This window comes from Lytechinus variegatus, chromosome 3 (assembly GCF_018143015.1).
Source record: "Lytechinus variegatus isolate NC3 chromosome 3, Lvar_3.0, whole genome shotgun sequence".
Lineage (NCBI taxonomy): Eukaryota > Metazoa > Echinodermata > Echinoidea > Temnopleuroida > Toxopneustidae > Lytechinus > Lytechinus variegatus.
In genome coordinates, this window is record NC_054742.1 from 35,363,039 (window position 1) to 35,376,105 (window position 13,067).

Consider the following 13,067-nt stretch of genomic DNA (forward strand, 5'->3'; position numbering starts at 1 on the left):
CAAGCTATTGCAAGTTCATTAAGGCCACCGCACACCTAAAGCCTGTTCGCGATCCGATTTTGGAACAAATCGCATTTTGCTCATTTTCTGAAGATGTGATTGGAACACATCGTTTTATTTGAGGTTAAAATTAATTGAAAGAATAATAATATAACCATTTTGAAAGATTGCAAGCCTTTATTTTGGTGTAAAGACCAAATTAGTTTCAAATCGTAGCCAATCGTACGACTGCTATGACGTCATTATACGACTAGATATTAAATTCGCTTTTATTCTAAGAAGGATGACAGCACAGTCAAAAATTTTAACATAGATATTCGCACGATGATTTAGAACATTACACAGTAAGATATTTCAAGTCTCAATAATAGCATCAAATTCTACTACATTTTATTCTGAAATCGGGTCGCAGACCAATCGTGTGCGGTCGCCAAAATAAACAGAAACCATTCAGAAATCAGTTTGTATTATTGTGCTGTAAACATAGACTTAAAAGAAAACTATTGACAAGAAATTGAAAAGCCCATGAATTTCTACTTCAATAAAGAAAAAGCAGATATAGACTATGGTCTGTAGGCAAATAAATTTCACCAGCATTTGAAAAAAATGTTAATTTTGTCAAATGTATATATTTAACTATTGCGATTTATTTCTTTATTTCCTTATTTCTTATTCTTCTTTTTGGTTTTTATCCATGTGAACGATACTAAATGAAACTTCAAGGCTATTTAAACACATTTGTGTTGTTAACTAAAGTCTTTGATAAGGTAAATCTTCTTTACTCGTATCCAACAGCATATATATATCACATATAATGTTACAAACATGTAAATAATATTATGGCAATATAATCAACATCGATTTTTCCAATAATGCGAGACTCTGGCGTGGCGCTATCTGGTCTCCCCATGTCCCACTTGCAAAGCAATACATCAAAATTACTCCATCGACCAAAAAATATCATCAATCATCATAAAAACGATTGCATTTCCCGAAGCGCCCATGTCTTATGGGAGGCTCGATGATAGGGGAAATCTTTCAGATAAAATGACCGTTTGGTCAGCAATTAGAATTGATTGGGGCAGTTTTTGGACGGTTTTTCCTTACAGCATCGACCGTATATTCGGCATCAATCACTTACAGTAGTCATAAGGATCATGTTTTTATTTCTTAAATCACAGGCCCCAAACCTTTTATGAAAATTTGCAGTAATGGTTTTCATTTAAGCACTGCGTGTTTCACTTATGAACAAAAAATTACCAATTTCCCACAAATATGAATACATATTATATGCACGCCGTATTAAACACTTTTGCTGGATTCCAAACATCTCTTATTCTCCCAAATACCTCCTTACAAATAACTCATTTTCCTTCGCTTCTTCATCTCATGCAGTTTTCTTCAATCCTCAATCTCATTTCCCATCAATACATCGATTTTAACATTGTATTCCAAAATCCAGCTAACATATTCGTCATTAATAAAGTAAGATTGTCTATAAATTAGTACCGTTTTACTTTCTTACTTACAATGCAGCGCTTTTCATTTATTTCAGTGAATAAACAATTTCCTTTTAATCAAACATATATGATTGCCCGCTTTACATGAGATGATGGTGGTACAAGTACAAGTTCAGCAAATTCAAGGTTTACTATAGGAGAATAATAACAATTATAATGTATAACAATGACATCTTTTCCCCACTAAATTTTAATAAAACTTCATTTAGCTATCACAAAAAAATGCGAAAAGTTATGCAAACTACTAAAAGTAGTAGTAACAATAATCGAATCATATGTCTTAGTTACTGGTGTTTCATTAATTTTTGAACAAAGAAACACTTTGAAAATTTCCGAATCGAAAACGGAACTCAAGAAATTGTTTTTGCCCCCTTCCCCCATCCCTTGTTTCGGAAAATCATTAATAGAATAAATATACTATAAAGATGATGTAAAACATGGATCCCTAATCGGGGAATCAATAAACACAAAATCATACAAGTAAAAAAAATTGTCGCAATAACTGAGCTATGAATGGATTAATATCAGGTCTGAAATCATTATTATCAAAATATAAAAGTCCCTATACTTCTTTCAGTTTATAGAGTTGACTTTACCGAAGTCGAAATTTAAATATTCGTAAAAAGGTACATTGTCGATAAAAAAATTAGATATAAAGAAATACTTACCGATTAGGCCTGCTTCACTTTATCATCACGATCATCATCATGATTAATCTGATATCACTGATTGTCTCTTCTGTGTTATAAATTCCAATAACTGAAAAGTGGGGTGACTGGCGTTCTTACATCCAACTATCTTGAAGCGAAGACCGGAGTAAAATGCTCTCTGGAGCAACTTGTTGACCCACATAGCGTGAGCAATGCTTTGACGAGTGTTCCTATTCCAGTCAAACGTCCGAGCATTATGTGGTTTATTACTACTCCCGACTCTAGCTGGGGCGGCCTCGCTGAATCAATAACATGACTCCACTGTCTTTTTTTTCTGTTTCAAGCAAATCGACCAATGAGTGTTCGTTATTTGCCTCTTCTTCGCATTCCCATTATGGGTTTTACTACGCTGGGTGTGGTTTGGTCACTCAGAGTACTTCCTTGGCCAAATAACATACCAGAACAAAAACAGACAATGTTCAAATCAAAGCGGGCATGTAGTGGCGATAAATATAACGGTAATACTAGCACGAAACTGTGGAGTGTGAAAACTGACTCGGTGGCGCCGCGTGCCGCATGCATGCTTGGCGTGGAAAGGTCTTCACAATCCACTAGTCAATGCAAACGGCTCCTTACACCTTACAATGCCAGTCGACTACGTTTCAAACGGGGGAATCCTGCGGTCCCTTCTGTATGGCATGTTAATAAAGTACTCCTTCAGATTATTGTGTTCTGTGTTGTTGTATGATTTCAACGGTTCACCATCTACAATTTGTCATAATATCATAATTCCGTCAGTTTCGCTTTAGAAAATGCAAAAGCACACCATGGCAAGCTCGGTCGCTTTGCTCAGTCGCTTTTAAGTTTCTCCCCCAAAAAATTATATATATATATATATATATATATATATATATATATATATATATATATATATATATATATATATATATTGTCTCCCCCTCCCCGGCGAAACAATTCTGCGTGCTGCCGTGAGGTTTATAGAAACAAAATAAAAGTAGTTATTAGCTACTTGAAAAAAAGCTACGCAAAGTGGACACAAGTTTCTCAGAATAATATCATGAACAATTATGATCTTTTAATAATTATGGCCTTTAAAAGCATGTATGATTTGGTTAGCGTATCGGAATCTGGTGTTATATTGTGCATTTCGCATTATTATTGTCTTCTCGTCAACCCCCTGAGTGTTCCGCAAACTGTCCCATACAAAGATTACCCATGAATCTAAGAACCAATAATAAAATCCAGCCGTAGGCCAACTCAAGATGAAAATGATGTTCCACATATAGAGACAGATCAAGGATTTTACAAAAGGGAGGGGGTGGGTATTTTTATGCCCGATATTTTCCACTAAAAATATTTCTTATGGCTCTCAATAGGGGGCACGGGCCGGATGTGCCCCCCCCCCCTCCTTGATCCGCCACTAATTCCAGATACAGTCGTAGTACCTCTTCATTAAATATGCATACCACACATGATGACGAAAATCACATATAAATATTAAGAAACCCTTCTTTGCTTTGCCTCGGGAAAGCGACGTGACGTCTTGCCCTGATGCCGAATTGGTAAATGGCGACAACATTGATTCAGAAAGTCACGTTCTTGGCCAGCAGGATGACGTGAATAAAATTCACGTTGCCTAATTAGACCGGGCCTCTTCTCTTCATTGGGCGACTGGAAACCACGACGAGATTTCATCAAAACATCATGTTCATTATATCTGCTCGATATACTACTCATAAGGCACGGGGCTGTCTCCATGTATCCCTCGTCCGTGTCTCATTATTAATATCCACTTCTATTCTTTCGTCTCCTCCCCCACCCCGCGACATCTAATAAACGTCCCAAAGTATAAGTGATCAAGGAGGAGGAATATGAGCCATGTACAAGTGCCCTTTCTCCGAGACGTCTACGGAGAAGCGAGGAATATGATAGCCCCAAGGAATCACTGAAGGATATTGGTGAAAACCCGCATAATTATACAGAAGAAAGCTTTAAGCCCAATTTAATGTAAAATACAAAGGCCAATTTGAAGGGAGTTTTCAGAAGGGGAATGCGTAATATGAAATAAACATGAAACCGGTGTGGGTAGTCTTTTGGCAGTTAAATATCCTAAGGCAGGAATATGTCAACATGAGGATAATTTGAAAAAGTCGGTGTAATCACAATGAAAATTTACATTAAACGCATGTAACCGAAGAATCCGAGAAAGGAACACGATTCATAATATTTGCAATACAGATTCTTAGAATTTGATTTTTCGGTGTTAATTTCTAGAATGGCATGATCGTAAACTCCAAATTCAGGGCTTTAGATGAAATCATATATTCGGTGGCTGAGATTTGAATTATTTGCCATATTATTGATATATATTTTGATTTAAATCTGAATCCAGATTACGTTTGGTCATTAACCGAAACCGATCAGGACTTTATCCTGTAATTCAGAGTGGGCAATGTACTCACAGCTAATAGGTTCCAGGTTCCAATGTTGACGGCGACGCCGCCCCCGTCGGAAAAGCGGCGGCTAGCCTCACTCTGGTATAAAGTCCAGGCCAAATGAAAATTACAAAGAGGGCCTGTGAAGGGAGACACCGCAGAGATGGAAATCAAAACCGCGATTCACACCGAAAGGACCAATGCATATTCGCAGAATCATGTTCAAAACCAAGAACGAAACGCAGCCACAACGGTTTCATGAGGAGGCAAATACAACCATCTCTTGGGATATTCGAGCAGCCGCAAAATGACAGTAGTCGTAACCAACATGCAACTAACTTCCATATACAAATCTTTCTTCATTTATTTCTACAATCCTGAAAAAAAAATTAACAGACAAAGAATAACGCTTATGGACTTCATTTCTACCTGCAGAAATATCATACTCTCATTCAAAATAATGCTCGATTTAAACCATTTTGTCGTTTAGTACTGGATTTCCACAATTTTAACAACGACAATAGGCATTACATACAGTAGATAAAAGTGTCTTTCCATACATAACTACACAGAACCCAAATGCCCTCTCTATGCACTGCCAGAAATATAGAGAGGCAACCGATCGTCGTCTCAAACAACAGGTTTCAATATATTGGTAATCTTGCAATATTAGCATAATATATCTTGGACCTCTTCATGCAAATGAAATTATACTTTATATCGCAGGATGTATGATACAAATTGAATTTGGGTAATTATTATCCTATAATAACTCATTGTTAATAAAGATTTCCAAAAAAGATGTAAGTTTTGTTTGACTTACCCGCTATATTAGGCCTATTCATTCTAATAAACTATGTATGCTCTAAAAATAAATTTCTCGAATTCAAGGACAATGGATATGACTTCCGAATGTTAAAGGAAATCGATTATTAACACATTGTCACTTTCATGCCTTTTGGTATCAAATTGTTTTTATTGAATTGAATTGTGTTCTATCCCTGACACATTTCTATTCTCAAAATGGGCATCAGTAAAGGTACATTCTCTGCATGCATAGGTGATGAAAGATATTGACAAAAACTGAACTGTAGTGGACATGTACCTTCAAATGATATGAATTTCATCGTTTATGTTATTAAACCTATCCATATGAGAAGCCATTTGTTTTAATTAGAGAAATTATCATAATCACCACTACCATACACTATATCAATATAAATCCTATTCCATGCTAAAATAAAATATAGTAATCCAAATGCCCACGCCTCTGAAACATGAGATAAAATCAGACGATGATGGAATGTACTAAGCAATCTAGACGTATAAGAATACCACTCAAAGACTGTCTAGACATGCTGTCTATTGGTCGGCAGAGGTACAGGAGAGTAGAATAGCAAGTCCGGCTCTGTCCCAGTGCGATTAGGTGATGGAGAAAGGGGGGGGGGGTGGTAATTTATCTGCAAGGGGAACAGGGGTCTATAACTACCGTCATTCTATTAATGGGACAGAGGTGGATGGGAGAATATAGGACATGTAGGGGGAGGGGTCATACTTATTATATGAAAAATACTGTACTGATTAATTTTGCCTATACATGGTGTCAACCGCGCTCCGTTTGTTGGCAGATTTCTTGAGTATAGCTGAGCGAGTTCTACATCTTCTTTAGATAGCAGTGATTCCTATATGTCTGATGTCTATTATACTTTCGAATCTAGATCAGCCGTATGGCTACAATCAATGATTATGATATGATATGATGAAAGCTCGACTCTGTGTGTGTGTGGAGGGGGGTGTAAGGATGGGCGTGGTTGTGCGTGTGTGTTAATTATGTGCGATATGTCGGTGTGTGTGTTTTGGGGAAAATAAGGTGTTGGATATCGTGGAAGTGCAGGACCACATTTATTTTTTACTTTCACATGAATTACAGTCGAAATAGGGTTACATGGCCAAAGTACATATCTCCTATGATTTTCTTTCTTCTCCATTGTATTTTCTTTCTCTTATTTTTGTTTTCATTTATTTTTTTACATTACTTGAAAAATCATTGGGGCTGTCGCTTCCTACCACCTGTAACGTCGCCTCTTGTAACAATAGGCCCCTCCCCCAATGGTGGAGCGAAAAGAGAGAGAAAAAATAATAATAATGATAATAGACAGTTCTTGTATAGCGCATAACACATTATAAATAACATCTCTATGCGCTTCCAAAGGACTTGGATATTATTACCCTGGCTTTAAAAAAGAATAGAAAAGAGATGGGGAAAAAAGAGGAAGACGAGTGAATGAAAATGGTTAGGGGAAGACTTGGAAAATAAAAAATAAGAATATCTTTCATGTCACTATAAAAAAAACGTTCACATTGCATGTTCGATGAGATACATAATTATTATGCTCAATAAATAGGCTGAGTATAGCTTCAAATATCAATATACAAAACATAATATTTTATCTCGGACATCTAGCTTTTATCATTTTTTGTTTGATTTACAAATTACTTTTCAAAAAGTGCTCTGCAAAATGTGCGTTTCATTGTATCAACATTTACAACTCGCGCTGTGCGCTTGTATTATTTAATTTGTCAAGTAACTATTCCCTTCGTGTATTCAATGACGTTCTCAAAATATTCCTTTTCAGGGTTGGTTGTCAAAAAATTATCAACTATAACGCTGTGCGCTCACATGACTACTTAAAAATCCCCTTTTCATGAAAGTTTATTAAAAATTTCGACTCGCGATTTGCACTCGCATTAATTGTTAAAAATATATATTAACCCATGCATCCTCTTCATAATTACAAAGTGCTTAAAATGTCAAAGTTTTCATGCGTTAATTGAAACAAATTTCGTTCTCTCATTAGGTTTATTAACATTTTCATGAATATCTAATAAGTAAATTGTCTTTCTTTCAGAAAGGAATATCGACAAGTATTATCTCGCGCTTGTGAAGAGGAATAGGAAGATAGTCAGAATTTTTTATATGATGACAAAATTTCTTAGAATGTCCCGGTCCTATATAGGTAAAAATAAAAATGAATAATATCAGCTCGCGCTTTGCGCTTGCATCATTTTTTAAGTGCAAAAAATATCCACATAAAAATTGTCCTACAAAGTGCTTGAATTACTGCTTAATTGACCATTTTTTAACCTTGGGCAGATCGGAATATCAAATGTTTTCAGCTCGCGCTTCGTGCTCGAATGACTAATTTTCATGATAAAAAATGTATTTAGAATGCCAAGATTCTAGGTCTAAGTCTAAAACACACGCACGCATGATTATTGGGATGCGCAGCTTATTCTTTATTGAAACCATGCTTAGGTTATCCAGTTTCTGATCAGAATATCACAAATTTTCTGCTCGCGCTTTGCGTTCGCATTATAAATGTAGGAATATAGCAATTACCCATTATTTTAATGATTTAAAAAATATGAATTGAGTGTCCCGTTTTTAGGTCTACATCTCTCAAGTTTACTTACGCTCGCGCTTCGCGCTCGCATTCAGTTTTATCATGTTCATGACTGCAAAAAGTGCTTAGAATGTCTTTTTTTAAGGTCGGAATGACAATTTTCAGCTCGCGCTCGCATCATTTGATTGTTGAAATATATATCGTCTTCATTGCTAGCTGCACACAGTTCCTTTTCGATCAGTTCGAAACATATACAAACATTTTCTGCTCGCATTATTAATGTAGGAAGATCCCCTCTTACTCATCCTTTTGTCCCGTTCTAGGTCTAAAACTAGAATTTTTCCGCTCGCGCTTCGCGCTCGCATTAATTATTTAGTGATATAGCTATCCTGTTCATGATTACAAATGGCTATTGAACCAAATGGTGAGTTGAAGAAATGGCAATTAGACCATGTGAATAGTGGACGAATTGAATACTGAAAAATTGTGCTCGCGCTTCGCGCTCGCAGTAATATAATTACATACGCATCTTGTTCAGGATCACAAGTATTGTCCAGAATGTTTAATTTTCAGGACAAAATACATGAAATTTCAACAAAAATATTTAAATGGGGCTAATGATATCATTATATATTTAGCTAGGAAGTGACTGTTAGGACTACCTCTTCAAAGAAACAAACAAATAAGAACTTTAGGCGGCCCATCGGGAACAATTTAAGTAAAATAATTTTGGGCCCCTATTGGCTAAAGCTGGATCCACCCCTGTTAAGATGTTGTCATATTAATTGTTATATTCAGTAACATGATACAATTATTTCTATGATATTTTGTATTAGTTGTGCACTAGGAACGTTGACGTATGCGAGAAGTATAAGAATCGAACCTTTATTATTATTTTTTCTGGGGAAAGGGGCTGTTTTCTTCCAGTAAAACTTCATTTTGAACCCACATCATATCATAGGACTACACCCTATGGCCAGGTATTCTGGTAAAGGGACCTTACTGCAATTAAGAGATGCTTAAGAGCAACATAATAAGGTCTTTGGACACAACCAAGCAAACAAAACTGCCGTTCTAGTCGTGAAAACTTAAGATTGGAACACAAAATATACAGCGTTTATACTCCAAGCATAAAGCTGCTTGTATTTTCTCATCACTAAAACTTAATATCTTGAACCCCCAAAACAGTAATTTTTTACTTATTGATCTATCTATTAAATTTTTTTGAGGGGGGTGTTGATTTCCAGAATACGAGGTCACCCCTGTGACCCCGCCCCTCTCCTATATACTGAAAAATGGTGTCAGTACCATTTAGAAAGATATTTGTCGGCAGCAATTATGGTTGATGACGTATGTCAAAAATATCAATTCATTACAGTTCATAACTGTCAAAGTATTATAAACCTCAGTTGACTTACAAAATATAGAAGAATACGGTTGACACTGTTCATTCAATTAAATACAAAAACTCCAGCTATGAGGTAGAACAAAATCACACTTAACTGGTCTATAGGAAAGAACGATTATTTTGAATTGAAGGTCAAACTAGCACTTACAACGCGAGGCTCAGCTGGTTATGGTCAAGATACATTAGTTTCTCTAAATTTACATTCACCAAGGTAGGTAGCAATGTTAAATGGACTTGGGTAATTATATTAAGTGAATAAATCAATGAAGAGGGTTGCTAGTTACAATCCATTATGGTCCTAATGTGAGAAGAGAATAGCTTGACTACATCTTTAGTCATGAAATGCTACGCTTCTTTAGGAACAGTGATCCTCCCAATTCGTGATTGTGACCTTCATAAAGAACTTTACTATAAATCAGACTAGTCTGAAAGAAAGTAATTTGGATCAATGTCAATGCTTTGTAAGATAGCCCTGGAATAGAATGATTGATTTCTTTCAAAACAGTTATTATTGTTTTAATCAGTTTGAAATTTGTATTTCAATTATTTCTTGGCAAGGAAAAGAAAAAGGGTTGGAATTGCTTTCATGTTGAAAGATTAACAAAACAAGACCCCTCGTTGATAATTGTTATTCTTTGGAAAAATGAAAAGGTATTTTACAGTATATAAAACAAAATTAGTGCGCAGTAATATCCTTTTCTCTTACTTAAAGTGATATTTCAGTTGTGCGATAAAGTTGTAAAATTTGAATTTCTTTTCATAAAGGGGAATAAACAAAAATAGAATTCTTCAAATGTCCTTACATTCAAGCTAATCAATGATTTCAATTACAAGAAACTTATATTCTTAAGTGCATTATAAACAACTTTTCCTCAAGACTATGAAACATGCACTTTCACAATCATTATCAGAACTAAAATGATTTCAGTTATGACTTCATATGAATTTAGGTCACTTTGGCCGAACACACTTTTTTCAATCTCAACCAATCACACTGTCCTTCCATTTGAACTTTCTTTCAAAAACATTTCCTTGTTGTCCTCTCTCTGGACACTCATAAATCAAAACACTTCATCATCACATTATCTATACAGTGCGTATCAAAAAAAAGTTTACACTTTGAAAAAATCCTGTAAAATTATAAGTTTGTAATATCCTGAAGATTTTTCCACATTTTAACATTGGTACAGATCCATTTAAGCAAATGACGATATAACTATCGAAAAATATTTCCGCTTGAGTGAGCACCACTTACTTTTGAAAAGTTAGTGAAAAATGATTTGCGCAGAACTTTGAAATAGTTATGCAAATAAAAGTAAACCTTTATCATGAAGAACACGTAGAATTTAGGAAGTAAAATTGATTTGAAGATATCTTTGACCTCTTTTAACTTGTTTCCTTGCCCAATACACTTCGAAGAGTGCATTGCGCCCCGCCCCACTCCCCCACACACCAAGGCCATCAAGACGATAATTGATTTACACTGAGCTGTGATTTACATAAAATGAATTAGGCTTGATTTTCATTTTGTTAATCATTGTCAAGCTTGTGAAAAGTGTGGAGAAACAAGTATTAAATGAACAATTAAATGTCAACCCACTTTAAATGACAAAAACTTAGTGAAAAAGTGCTGGAGATGTCTGATGTAAACGTTTGTTTAGATTCAGTTATGTCCTCGGATCCAGCTGGCACAAAAAAGGTAAAAGTTGTGCTTACTAAGTGTTGAAATTTCAATTTGGGTGGCAAATTTGTTTAAGAATGCTTAAAAGGATCTGTTTTCTCCTAATTGACTAAAAGTGCAAGGGAAATGTAGGGAAAATGTGGTGCAGAGTAAGTTTGATTTCGCCCTTTCCCCTTGACACTGCATGAAACGAGCATTTCTGCGCAAACATATTTCTGCGAGCTTTACAAAAATGTACAGTGCTCACTCCAGAGTAACATTCTGTCAAAACTTTTGCTTTCATTGGATAGATGAGACCCAAACCTAAGATTATATGTGAAAAAATTACCCCCATGTTGTATATTTTTTAATTCCCAGAGCTTTTTCAAAGTGTAAACTTTTTTTTGATACGCACTGTATAAACAAAATTAATACTTGAAGGCAAAACTTAATAGTCTTTGGTTTTATTTTCAGAAATAACATAACCCAACTGATATAAACCAAACCATTATGGTAACAATAAGTAGGGAAATAAGCAAGTCTTAGTGGTACAATTGTCAGTAGGATTGCACACTTTTCTGTTTTCTATGTTTTTAAATAGTGTCCAATGTACTTGAGACAATGACAGGCCTGCTTGGTCTTGCCAAAAAACTTATCAAAGGATCTCTTCTTATGAAGCAACATCATAAAGATTGTGTAGAATACAATTGCAATCTGTTGATTACACAATCGCAATGGTCCAAGCCCTTTCATCATTATGACCTTCTTCTCTTCAATGTTTAAAAATTCAAGCACAATGCATGTGATATATAAAAACATTTGATGCTTCTTACTTGCATCTCGCATCATGAAAAAAAATCAAAATTACTTTCATTACTAATATCATAAATAGTTTATCATCACGATGACAACTGTCACTAGTTTTAAAATGAGCATATATTCTGAGTGTCATTGGCAGATATCATAACCATTCACTAATATAGAAATCAGTGATATCACATTCAAAATCACAGGTTTAGCATCACATGAAAACCTTTGTAAGAAGTATGAAATAATTTTGTATCATGTTGGCAAGCAAGTAATCTTTTGTCTAATATATAAGACGTATTAATTACATTTAGAATGGTTGGATTTAGGATGTCGAACCAATCTATTCATTTTGCAACCACTGAATCTAGACAGTCATACAATTATACCACCAACATCAATTTGATTTTTGGTGCATGGATATTGGATATCTTAACATATTCAATTGACAACTGGTAAATTTAGTGTCATAAATGTACATGTATAATACCCTCAATATAAATTTCATAATTTGAATAAGGGATTTGGGGTATTACACCATCAATTGAGAGCTAGGGGTGTTAGTGTCATACATGTATATCACTAATATCAATAGTATAGTGGATTTCACGGTACACCATGTATCTTTCTTGGGCAAATGTTGGTCCTGAAACAAATCAATTTGATTGTTTGAACAAGAGTATTGGATTTGTGTTACATGTTCAATGGAGAGCAGGGAATGTGTGAGTAATACATGTATAATGATTTCAATGGGTGAATTCTCACTGACTGAGAGTGATTGAATGCTATCATGCGTACTTGGTTGTGAGAGCCAAGAGGATGGTTCACATTACAGCATTGATTGATGCTTCACAATGGACACGTCTGTTTGTGCATGGAGATATTATGAGTCGCTTCATACACCTACCCCCTTAACCTTCCTCCATCAGAAAATGACATCATCCAATTACAAATAAATTGGGATTATATTATACATCTGAGCTGGATGTACAAGAATCAGTGTCATATTTCCATAAGGCTTGATGCAGACTATAGAAATCAAAATGAAAATCGTAATTGAAATGCACGGAAGACTAAGCAATTCATTAGCGTAAATGTATCATGATGGAAAGGTTTTTACTTTCCAACAATGGGAAATGGTTAACACAAACTTTTATTTTTA